Consider the following 12,423-nt stretch of genomic DNA (forward strand, 5'->3'; position numbering starts at 1 on the left):
ATGCGTTCCTTTAATGAATGGTAAGGTATAGATAATTGTTTGGGGTTCGACTATGATATGGAAAGGATATAATATCTGAAAAAATTCTGACCAGTGAATTAGAATCATAAAGGTAGTAGTCAATGAGGTGTTATTTATCAAAATTTATAGGTGGGTTTTGATTGGTCAAAACTCTGACCATATCATATTTTTTTCGCAACATAGTTCTTTCCAATTGTTTAAACCTTCCCTAAAATTCTTAACAATTATTTTCAACCTCTACTGAATTTAAACCTATCCAATAATCTCCCCCCAGCATGTGGGATACCCCCTGGCCCTAGGTAATAAGTGATTTAACAAGCTATTTTAATCTTAACAACGGCTATTTGATAAAGCCCCTCTTGGCTTTATAAAAAAACAAAAAAAAAGTAGGTAATAAGTGATTTAAATATCCTTTCAACAGTTATAAACAGCTAGTTTGGGGATATTTTTGTATTTAGCGGGCAAAAGGCCTTGAAGAGCCTATCTATGCTATATATACAAGTGTGAATACAATATGAAATTTTTTTTTACTAAAATTATTTTTACATCTTTTGAGGGTATAAAAACCATTTTATTACAGCTTTAATGCTAGCTTTATTGGCTACTAAAATGCCCATAATTGTTTATTTAGTTCATCTCTAATAGTATGAGTTGAAAATGTAACTTCAACTATTACTTCCCACCTCATTTATTTTCCTCTCATTAAGTCTTATACTTAAATTATTAACTCTCATTTTCTCTTATTAAATTATATTTATATCAAGACTTTTAACAATATAAACCCATACATTTTAAAAGTGACTCAAAAACAAAACCATTTTTAATCCAAGTGGTGGCTGAGCAATTCAACCATCTGAATCAAATTGATCAACCTACAAAGTCATAATTAGGTAAAAAAAATTTTAAAATGAAATAAATATGAAAGCTTACAAAAAAAAATGTAGAAAAATTAGACACATTTATGATATTTTTATTAATCAAATTAAAAAATAAATATATTAAACAAAAATTATTTTTATTGGTAATGAAAATAAAATGCATATTGTAGAAGTTATAAAAAATGAAATTATTTTACTACTTGGCAAAGATCGATAGTTCAAATTTTGGGTCAAACATGTTAACCTTTAATGTCATAAATAAATAATAAAAATTAATAAAATATAAAATACAAAAATGAAAATAAAATACATAAATTTTGCAAAAAAAACATTAAGGCATATATATAATATCATATATTTATCATATTAAACAAAAAGTAAGTGTGACATATTAGAATTATTTTTACACATAAAAATATAAAAAAAAACTTACAAAAAAAAACGAACACGTCTATAATTCTATATTTACACTACTATTAAAAATATGAATAAGATTGTAAACTTTCTTTTGACTAAAATACTCATTTTTGAATTTAGTTTCTATTTAATTGTGAGGTTTAATTTGTAAACTGAAATACTACTTTTCACTTCATTTAATTCCCTCTATTTAAATCTTATATTTCTATGATAAATTAACAAAAAAAAAGATACACCAAAAAGATAAAATGCTACAAAAAGAAGAATCTAGCCAACCAAACTTGCAATCTGCATTTGATTAATATCTAGAATTGCCACGTGCAAAGCAAATACACATTTACAAGTATCTTCAAAATGCACCACCCCCACCCCGAACAACTATAAATAGCTATCGTGGGGTAGAGGTGTAAATCGGGCCATGCAAAGTGTGGGTCGGGTCGGGCCATGCTTCCCTTCCTAGAGATACTTCGAGGGGTTGGCCTGAGCCTGTGCGGGCCCATGCTGAGCCGAGCCATGTCATGAGCTTGGACCGAATCAGGCCAAATTGTTTTTTTTTTGACATTTTGATTTTTTTTTTATTTTTTGCTAAAATACTTCACTTTCCTTAATTCAATAATTCCTTTGAGCTTTGGAAACAAATTGGAAAAATAAAAAATCTAACAAAGAAATTAAAAAAATACTTAAATACTTAACAAAATACAAATTGGGCAACAAATTGGAAAACATAGGAATTTTATTTCTTGAATTTGAGCAATAAAATAATCAATGGATAATGGATGAATGAAATATAGAAAATGGAATAAAATATAAAAAATATAATACAATTATAAATTGAAAATAAAAAATTACATTATTGAAAAAATAACAACTAATTTAAATAAAATTGAAAAAAAATACAATAATTAAAAATGATGAAATATGAGTATACAAAAAAATAAAAAATATTGGCTTCACCATTTTTCTTCAAATTCTATCTCCACCTGCATCTTCATCTAATCATCTCCTTGTTTGCCATCATCTTCATCTAACCACCTCCACCTCCACTTACAATAATTGTAATGTCATGCCCTCCATTGTCTTGTAATCTATCCTCCGGATCCAACCAATCTTTAAGGTAGATGCACATCTCCATACTTTCATCATTCATACAATTTCTCTTGTCGTCTAACACCCTAATACCTACACTAAAATAAGACTCTAATGGAACTGTAAACACCGGAGGAGTTAGTACATCACGTGCCATGGCGGAAAGGACTGGATAGTTTTTTTCATGCCCTCTCCATAGGCTAAAATGTCAAAATTATCTCATCCCTCATTGTCGTATTAATCAGTTAAAATAGAAATACTTGCTTATAAATAAAAATTATGTTTAACAAATGAACTTGTTGATGAACTGGTAGTAGATTTCTGCCTCTTATGTATTAGAGACTAAATTTTGTCTAATCCACTACTGGAACTAGCTGTTTTAGAAGTGGAACTTGCACCTGTACAAGATTTCCAATGCCCACCCACATGAGATTCATATAAACTACACATTTAAAATAATAAACTATTAACTTCTATTTTATTTCCAATTTCAATATTCTTATTTTCACAATATGATTCAAGTAAAATTTCAAAACCATCATTCCCAATCTTATGATCAAATATTATAGCTAAGCAATAAAGGGGAGAAATTTTCTCCCAATATTTTTTAAATTTATTTTTCATTATTTCAATAATACTTTGAAATTGTGGATTTTTCCTATATTTTGCAAAACATTCACTAATTATAATTAATTGATTAAATAAAAGACAATTAGTTGAGTAATAAACACATGAAAATTCATTAGTTGCATCATAAAATAAAATTTATAAAAAAATCTTTTGTACAAATTGTCATTTCCTAATATTCCTCAAGTATAGGATTGTGTGGCATTTTTGCATTATAAAAATCACTAAGAATTTGTTTGTAAGCAATACAACTTTCTAACATAGAAAGTTTGAAATAGTATTTATATTTTAATTTTTTTGTTTTAATTAAATTTAATTTTCAAGTAATTCTGTTAATTAGAAAATTTTGGGGATTCAAGTCTCTACAAGAAACCCACCTCCACCGGAGATCAGGGATGGAGGACAATTTTTATCTTCAACGGGGATCGGGATCAAAGATAGGGATTTATCTCTAAAACAGGGACGGGAGCGGAGAATATGATCCTGCCTCATTGCCATTCCTACTATTAAGAATTTTGTCTAATAAAACATCCACATTATCAGCCACAATGCAAATATTTTAATTGTCCCATGTATAGGCAAAAACGTGGCTTGTGGCCCACACTTTGGCAAAATATGATTGTAATCGATCAAAAACTACTACATAGTCATAAGTCCCACAATGCTTGAAACCTGTACCAAATGTTGAGGCTTCCTTAAAAAATGCAAAACCTCTTAACAGATATATGCTTTGTTGAACCACACTACCAAGCAATCCCTTAATAAAAATTTGTGATTTGGGACAGAGGTCATTTGCATCATCCTTCTCTTATGATATCTTTTGAAGGGCTACATAATCGGGGGGTCTCTACCAAATTACAATGGTTCTAATCACCTTACAATTGTTCAGAGAAAAAATAGCATGCATTCTCTAGTGCATATGTAAAAATAGAAATGAAAAGTGTTTCAACAATAATTTGGCTCCTCCTTAGAGTATAATTGATAAATCATTTGGTTACTAGTTTGAGGTAAATAACTCCCTTTCAAAAGACCATTTTGGTGCCAAAGAATGGAAGTTCATTGGTTGGGTCCCCCCCCTTCCTTCAATTCCATTAAAATCAACTTTGATGCCACTGCTTTGTCAAAAATCACCAAAGATTTGTTCTTGACATAAAGGCCTATAGCAATGGCACTACTTTGATAAATCTTGTTGAAGCCTGGGCAGCGTGGGAAGCGATCAACACTGCAACTAATTATAGCAATTTCCATATCATCATTGAAGGAGATTTAAAGCTTTTGATTGATTGCCTCAAAGGAAAGGCAAAGCCCCCATGGAGATTGGAAAGCATCATCAATTTTTATGGCAGGTCCAATTTGAACATCAACTTCAGTCACACGTATCGCGAGGCGAATCAAGCTGCAGGTTGGCTGACCTAGAGTGCTGTTGTTGGTTGTTCAACCCTTCCTGGTTGCATTCCTTTTGATCTTGGTTTTATTTGTTGTTCTGATCTAGGGGGAAGAGCCACCCCCATCATGTGTAGCCCCTATGTGTTCCTATAAAAAAAAAGGCTAAACTATACTGATAATGGAGAAACAAAGACAGAGGAGAGTGAACAATTTTGTTAATAACTGTGTATTAATCTTGCATAGTGTGTACAAAGGCAGAGGTAAAAATATTTATACAACTGGGCTGCACAAAAGAAGGAAATTGTACAAAAGGAAACTAAATCAAATCTAGATCAAATTTGTGATTATTGTAATCACGGCAAGGAACAACCATTATCATATCTTAACAACCAATGCCATATCTTAACGTCCCCCCCCACCCAGAAACTCAAGCCGGTGCAATAGAACATGATGGAGGTAAATTTGGCCCGACCCCTTGGTTGTGCGACACGTGGAAGAAAACGGGGTGACATGGCAGGAACGCCAGCTCGGCACGGTGACATAGCACGGCCATGTCCCAAAGAGAGGCCTGAGCTTCCTGAACTCTCCAATAAGAGGCCCGAGCTCCAAAGCTCCCCAAGAAGAGGCCCGAGCTCCCGAGCTCCCCAAGAAAAGGCCCGAGCTCCCCAAAAGGAACCCACACTTCCTGGGAGGTGAAACCTGAGCTCTCCCAAAAGAATCCCGAGGCTAACAGCGAAGCCCGTGAGGGGCAAAGCCCGGACTAGCCCACCTCGGGTCAGTCCGGACCATATGCCAGCACCTCGGGACAGTAGGACATACTCTCATCCGAACTCAAGATTTCACCTCGTGCACCACTCCGGCACCTCGGCTCCAGGTCACGCAACTGTGAAACCATATCTGACAGGTCCGTACTCTGAGGCAGCACGCCTGACTGGTCTGGATCTGACAGACGGCAATCATGCCGTAACGGCCACTTGCCACCGCCATCTCAATTGTGGCAAAGACGGCCCTAACAGAGAGGACAGTGGTGGTTATGTCTGCCCCTACAGAGGCGGTTATACTTGACTTGGCAGAAACTTGGGAGTGAGTGCACCAGGTGGTTATAAAAGGCCTTCTTCCCCCAAAGAAAGAGGTATGTGATATTTGTGCTTTCTGGTCTTGAAATCTCTTATTTTCCCTTGCCTTCACAAGAGCATTAACTTGAGCTTCGGAGTATTCCCACTGGGTTCCTCCCTGGAAATCTCCAATTTCTTCCTTGTTTCAGGCATCTTCAGCTCCGTCAGAGGCAAGGTTACTGGCTGCTAAGACCGACCGAATCGTGCATTATTAGAACATATGTTGAGTTTGGAAGTGATATCCCAAAAACACCATAGTGAGTGAGCTTTAGTGAAGATGTCTGTGATCTGTTCTATAGAAGAAGCAGACACAAGATGCATAGTGCCATTGTGAATATGTTGTCTAATAAAGTGACGATTTATTTCAATGTGTTTAGTGCGCACATGAAAGACAACATTGTGAGGTCTAGGAAGCTCATGGCCGGCTGAAAGGAGTTGGAGTCGCCACCCATTTTTAAGAGGAAACGGGCCCTCATTTTCGGGTTTTAAAAATGGCTTACTGGCCTTGATAGTGACTTCATTCTCCGCCAAGGAAAGGCACTGAACCGAAAGGCTTTGGGTTCAAAGGATTGGGAGAGGGAAGGTGTTAGGCACCCCTCCCTCCAAGATGCTATAGCAGCCCACTGCAGGAGTAATTTAGGCTCAAATTCCGGCAGAAACATGCACTAACGAGATTGTTCAAAGCTCCTAAAATTTGGTGAAAATGTTCCCAACTTCGCCAGAATTGATTTGAGGGGATGTTATCAGGTCTTAGGTACTAGTTTCCCTAAGACCCTCGCCTCTCTACCTCTTTCTCTCAATCGGGAGGAAGTTAGGAATGCAAATTCCCTAAGATTTCAAAGCTTTAAGCAACCTGAAACTAAACTAAAAGCAAAGAGACAGTGGAATGAGAGGCTTACCTCTCGTGTACGACCCTGAAACAAGTTTTCCAACAGCTGAAAGAATTCAAATGAAACTTAAACCAAGCAGGAGCTAGGCTGGACATTTCTGGTGTTGAATCTGGAAAACAGAGGATGAGGCTTGAGTTTGGCTTCAAAGATTCCAAGATTTCAAGCAAGTTGGGTGTGTTATAGGAGTTGGAAAACTCTCCTCCCTTCTTTCAAGCTCGAGCTGAGTCTCTATTTATAGAGAAAATGCAGGGAGATGGGTCTGAAACTTGTCCAGCTATAGTGTCTGTAGCTCAACAGAGTTTTTTCACCGAAATAAGCAAGGATTTTGAGAGAAAGGGGCTTGCAGTTAACCCTTCCTTCTTTATGCAACAAATTTTCTCGATTTTGGGTGGCTTCCCATGGGTTTTGTGCGTCCAATGAGGGATTGGGGCGTGCTAAACATTGCAGCCCCATATTTGGGGCTGACAGTGGCAAAAAACATAAATTTGAAGAACTTTTAAATGTTATTTTGTCTTTTATTGATTTTAAGTAAAGGCATGTTTGGCATATTAGGTTTTTTAAGCCTATTAGACTCAAAATCATTGGTCCATGTGTTTTAATGGGGTTAAGTAAGGATCTGACATCAGTCCCAACCCACTTAAGATCCTATGTTGGATAGTTGATGTGGCGGTTTAATTGGATGCGTCAAAAAGGTATCTCTCCAGTTTAATAGTCAATCGGATGAATCTGGTAATGAAATTTGGTATGTTGGGGTTCTCTGAATACAATGGTGAGGTCTTATCAGATAAATAGGGTTGGGAAGATTGAGATATGTGGTTGACAAGTTCGGATCAATAAGATTTGCCGAAATATAATCTTTATTTGATAAAGGGTCAAACGGAGGAAGTTTGGAATGAAATTTGGTGGGTAGGCATTTTCAAACATCCTGAATCTGTGATGGATCTTTGATCAGAGGTGTGGATTGACTGCTTTAGTTCAGATCATGGTCTTAGCTTATGGTTTTTCAATCAATGAGAGGGCCTGGAATGGAATCTTGCTTTTTCAACAATCAAATGAAGGTGTTTAGTCATGAAATTTGATGTGCTGGGATTCTTTGGGTCACTGAACATGGTGGTGGGGTCTGAGGCTGTTAGAAGGGTTTGATCGTGTTAGCTGTGTACATATCATGAGTTTTAGGTTTGAGGAGTGTCGTAATGTTATATACATCGAAATGGGATCTCTAATGGATGATTGGGTAAATCCAAGAATTTGGGGTTGAAATTTTGCATGATTGGTTGTTTGAGGATTTTGTTTCACGTGATGGATTTTGATCGAGGATCAGGTATGGTAATGTGCCATAATAAAGACCATCAAAAGGGAATCAAGTAGATTTAATGGTGGATTTATGGGCATTTGGGCTAAAATTTGGTTTTCTAGGGTTTAAGCATGTTGTGAAGTGATTGGTGTGGTCTGATCGGGCATCCAAAATGTAGGAGATGGGTCAAAGAAGGGACCATGCAAAAATTGGGTGCTAACAATCATTATGTGCAATCTGAATTGCACTACGATTGTTATAATAAAGTGTAGTTGGACTATGATGTTTGACTCCCATATCTTCTAATAACCACTAGAGCCAAATAAATTCAACATTGGTGTTTGCAACTACTCTATATTCAGCTCAGTATTGGACCAAGAAACAACAGTTTGTTTCTTACTGTGCCAGGAAATAGGAGAATTACCCAAAAGAAAACAATAGCCAGTTGTTGAACGTCTTTCAGTGGGATCGCCAGCCCAATCGACATTTTAATAAGCACTCAATTGTTAAAGAAGAATCAATAGCAAAGTGCAGTCCATAAAAAAGAGTAACCTTGATATAGCGGAGAATGTGAAGGACTGCAACATAATGACTGGAACGAGAAGTGTCATCTATGGGGGTTAGTATGGCATTAGTCTCTAGTGGCGCAGAAGTGGTCTTACTATCTATTAATCCAGCTCAAGAAAGGAGATCAGATGCATACTTGGCTTGAGAGAAATAATACTTGTTAGGTCTAGTTGTAACTTCAAGGCCCAAAAAAAATAATAATTGAGTACACCCAAGTCTTTCATTTCAAATTATTGGCTAAGGTGCATTTTAAGTTCATAGATGCCGAAAGTATCATCTCCAGTAATGAGCATGTCATCTACATAGAGTAATAGTAGTGTGATACCTATATCGGACTTGCGAATAAAAAGAGTTGAATCATAGGAATTGGAGGTAAAGCCAAACCAAGATACAATAGCACTAAATTTTGAGAACCATGCACGATGAGCCTGCTTGAGACCATACAAAGCATGACAAAGGCAACACACTTTATTAGGTGGGTGAGAATAACCAAGTGGTGGTTGCATATATAACTCTTCCATAAGGTCAGCATTAAGAAATGTGTTTTCGACGTCCATCTGAAATAATTTCCATTGACGTGTTGCAACAAATACAATTAAACTCTTCACAAAAGTAAGTCGAGCAATAGGGGTAAACGTCTCATCATAATCAATGCCATACTCTTGAATGGATCCTTTAGCACCAAGTCATGCTTTACAACGCTCAACTGAGTCATCAGAATGGGTCATAATTTTATAAACCCATTTACAACCCACTATTGATTTATCAGAAGTAAATCAACAAGATCCAAAGTAACCATTTTTTCCAAGGCTTGTATTTCGACTGCCATTGCTTGCTGCCAAAGGGGATCAGAATTGGCCTTGCGAAAGGTACGAGATTCATAAAGAGAACTGAAGGCAAAAAAACAATGATAATCACGGAGATGACCAAGAAGTTTGATTACCCTTGTAGAGTCATGTAGAGGAACAACATCAGAAGAAGTTTGCAGAGTAGAAACAAAATGTGTAGAATCCGCAAATGGAGTAGTGCTATTGGGAAAAGTCATAGAGTGGGCGCCAAATTGAGCTCACTAGAGAGTCTTACATTAACATCTTCAAAAAATAGCTTAACAGAAGGATTAGTGAAGAAAAAAGGGGTTAAAGGAACAATGAATTCATGCTCAAAAACATTTTATGTTCCCAAAAAACAACATGATGAGAGATTCGAAGTCTCAATCCCATAACCCAAGAAACAACATAATCGAGAGCGAGATTCAAGTTTGGCACACTCATGAGACTGAAGTTGAACAAAACATGCACAACCAAAAACTCAAAGCAAATTATAGTTAGGAGGAGTACCAAGGAGCCGTTCATAAGGAGACTAATTTCCAATTATTGGAGAGGGAACGCGATTAATGATATAAACGGTAGTAAATGCAACTTCTCCCCAAACTGTTCACGACAAGGGGTAGAAATAAGAAGTCCATGAACAGTATCTAGTACATGTCAATGTCTACGTTCTGCCCTTCCATTTTGTTGAGATGTACCTGGACAAGAATGTTGAAGAAGAGTACCATTCTGTTTCAAAAGGTTAAGATAGGATTGTTCTTTGTACTCCATGGCATTATTAGTTCAAAGAATTTTGATTTTACAAGAGAATTGAGTTTGAACCATGTCGGCAAAGTTGGAATAAATTTCAGGTAATTGAGATATATTGTGCATAAGATATATCCAAGTAAAATGAGAGAAATCATCAACAAAAATAACAAAGTATCATGAGCCACTCATAGTAACAGTTGGGGAAGGTCCCTAAATGTCCGAATGCACTAAATCAAATGATGCATAAGAAACAAAATCACTAGTAGGAAAAGGTAATGCAGTTTGTTTTGCAAGTTCACAATATTGACAATCAAAATGATTAATAGAAACACTTCCCAATTTCCCACTAGAGACCAAAGCTTGCAACCTACTATGCGAAGCATGTCCTAACCAAGAATGCCAAAGACTCAAAGAGGAAGAAAGTGATGCTAATGCAGAAATATTAGGAGGGCATTCAACTTGAAGTGAAGTGAGTTCAAACAAGCGCCCAACTTTACGCCCGATCCCAATGATCGGCTTTGTCTGCAGATCCTGTATAATACAACTATCATGAGAAAAGTATAACTTAAAGCCCATATTACAAAGCTGACCAACAGATGATAAATTGAGAGTAACTTTAGGAACCAAATAAGTATCATGAAGAGACAAGTTGGAAGTAAAAACATACCCAGTGTGACTAATAGACATGGTTAAGCCATCAATAGTGTGAATATGAGGTAAGTGTGATGCAGATGTCTTTGAATAGAATAAAGTCAGGTTTGGGGTCATATGATTACAGCATGTAGTATCAAAAAATCAAGTAGACTTACCCATAGTGAATGACATGGCAGAAGAATATTTACCAGAATTGGAAGAGTATTGATTGAGGAAGGCTTGAAGATCATGTGAAGAAAATGAAGACACAGGTGAGTCCTCTATGGTATAAGTAGCAGTAGGAGCAGGACGAGAAGGTTGAGAAGAATTTTTGAATTACTAAGATTTAACATGATTATTTCCTGAAGAATTCTTGCGAGCTAGCTTACGACATACGGAAATTTGATGCCCAGGATTTTTACAATATCGACATTCCACTGTTGATAGAAAATTAGAACTAGGAGTAGTTGCAACAATACCAGTGGAAGAGGTTGGAGATGAAGCAATTGGAGTAATGACTACAACTAGATCTGAGTGGTGAGATCGAAGAGATCCCAGACGTGTCTCTTCTAAAACCAACTACGCAATTGCTTGGTCAAGCATTGGTAATGGTACCATATGAAGTAAGGAAGCACGAGTACTTTCAAACTCATCTCGAAGATCCATTAGAAACTAAATTAACCGATCTTCATTCTTGTAGGCACAGTATTTTTGAGCATCAATAGTAGTATCCCATACCAGTTCAGAAAGAGCTAACTAATCCCAAAGGGAGTACATTTGCCCATAAAATCTCATATGGACTAACCAGGTTCTTGCTTTAGGCGATGAAGATTGCTTCTAAGTTGATAATGATGAATGAGATCTGTTGTGACATACCGTTGTTTCAACATATCCCATAGGTCTTTAGTAGTATCATAATATCTGAATTCCTTGTGAATTGAGGGAAGAGAGGTATTTCTAAACCAATTAATGATTTGTTGATTTTTGCAATCCCAGTCTTCAAGACGTTATAAATAATTTGCATCATCTTCATTGTTAGCTTTGACAGATTGCATAATCTCACCAGTAAGGGTAGAATTAGTCAATTGTTAAAAACAGTAGGGGTAGCGTTAGTCAATTTTCAAACAATAAAGGTACACTTAATCAATTAGCTAAACCATATGGGTAGTTTAAGAAACTTACCCTTAATATTTTATTATTTTATGCATATGTTCTAAGACTAATAATAAATGGGAACAGGACATTTTTGTGAATTAATTATTGAGTAGGTCGCTAGGTCCATTGATTGCATGTGTGTCACGAGTTGAGATATGCTACCAATTTAAGCTCCCACTACTGTCCGAACAAGCTATTACAGTCTCACATTGGGAACATCTCCCTATTTACATGATAAGGGATAGTGGTGCAAATGGATTGAATTATCGGATTCAAAATCCTATCCTATTTGGTTGAATTTTGATCATTTTTAATTTTTTATTCAGATCTTCAGATCGGATTCGGATCACCCGTATCCAATCTGATATATGTTATTATATAAATATAATATATATATATATATATATGTGTGTGTATTATTTATTTATTTATAAATATATATATATATATTGTTTTTTATTTAAATTGATATTTTATTTTTATTTTAATAATTTATTAATTTTCAAAGAAAATAAGTCAGATCGGATCAGATCTGAAGATCCAACTTACCAATAGGATTTGAATTCAAATCGAGGCCTATCAAATCTGATTGGATCCGCCATAAACGTTACTGAATCGAATTTGGATATACCCTAATTCGAACCCGATTCAATTCATTTGCATACCTAATAAGGGAGATGTTTTCGAGATATGCAACTACATAAGTGCACTGGCTTGTTGGGACAGTGTTGGAAGAGTTTTGTTTGTAGCAGATCTACTCGTGTGCCACTTGTATAA

This window comes from Nelumbo nucifera, chromosome 7 (genome assembly GCF_055504915.1).
Source record: "Nelumbo nucifera cultivar China Antique chromosome 7, China Antique-T2T, whole genome shotgun sequence".
Classification (NCBI taxonomy): Eukaryota; Viridiplantae; Streptophyta; class Magnoliopsida; order Proteales; family Nelumbonaceae; genus Nelumbo; species Nelumbo nucifera.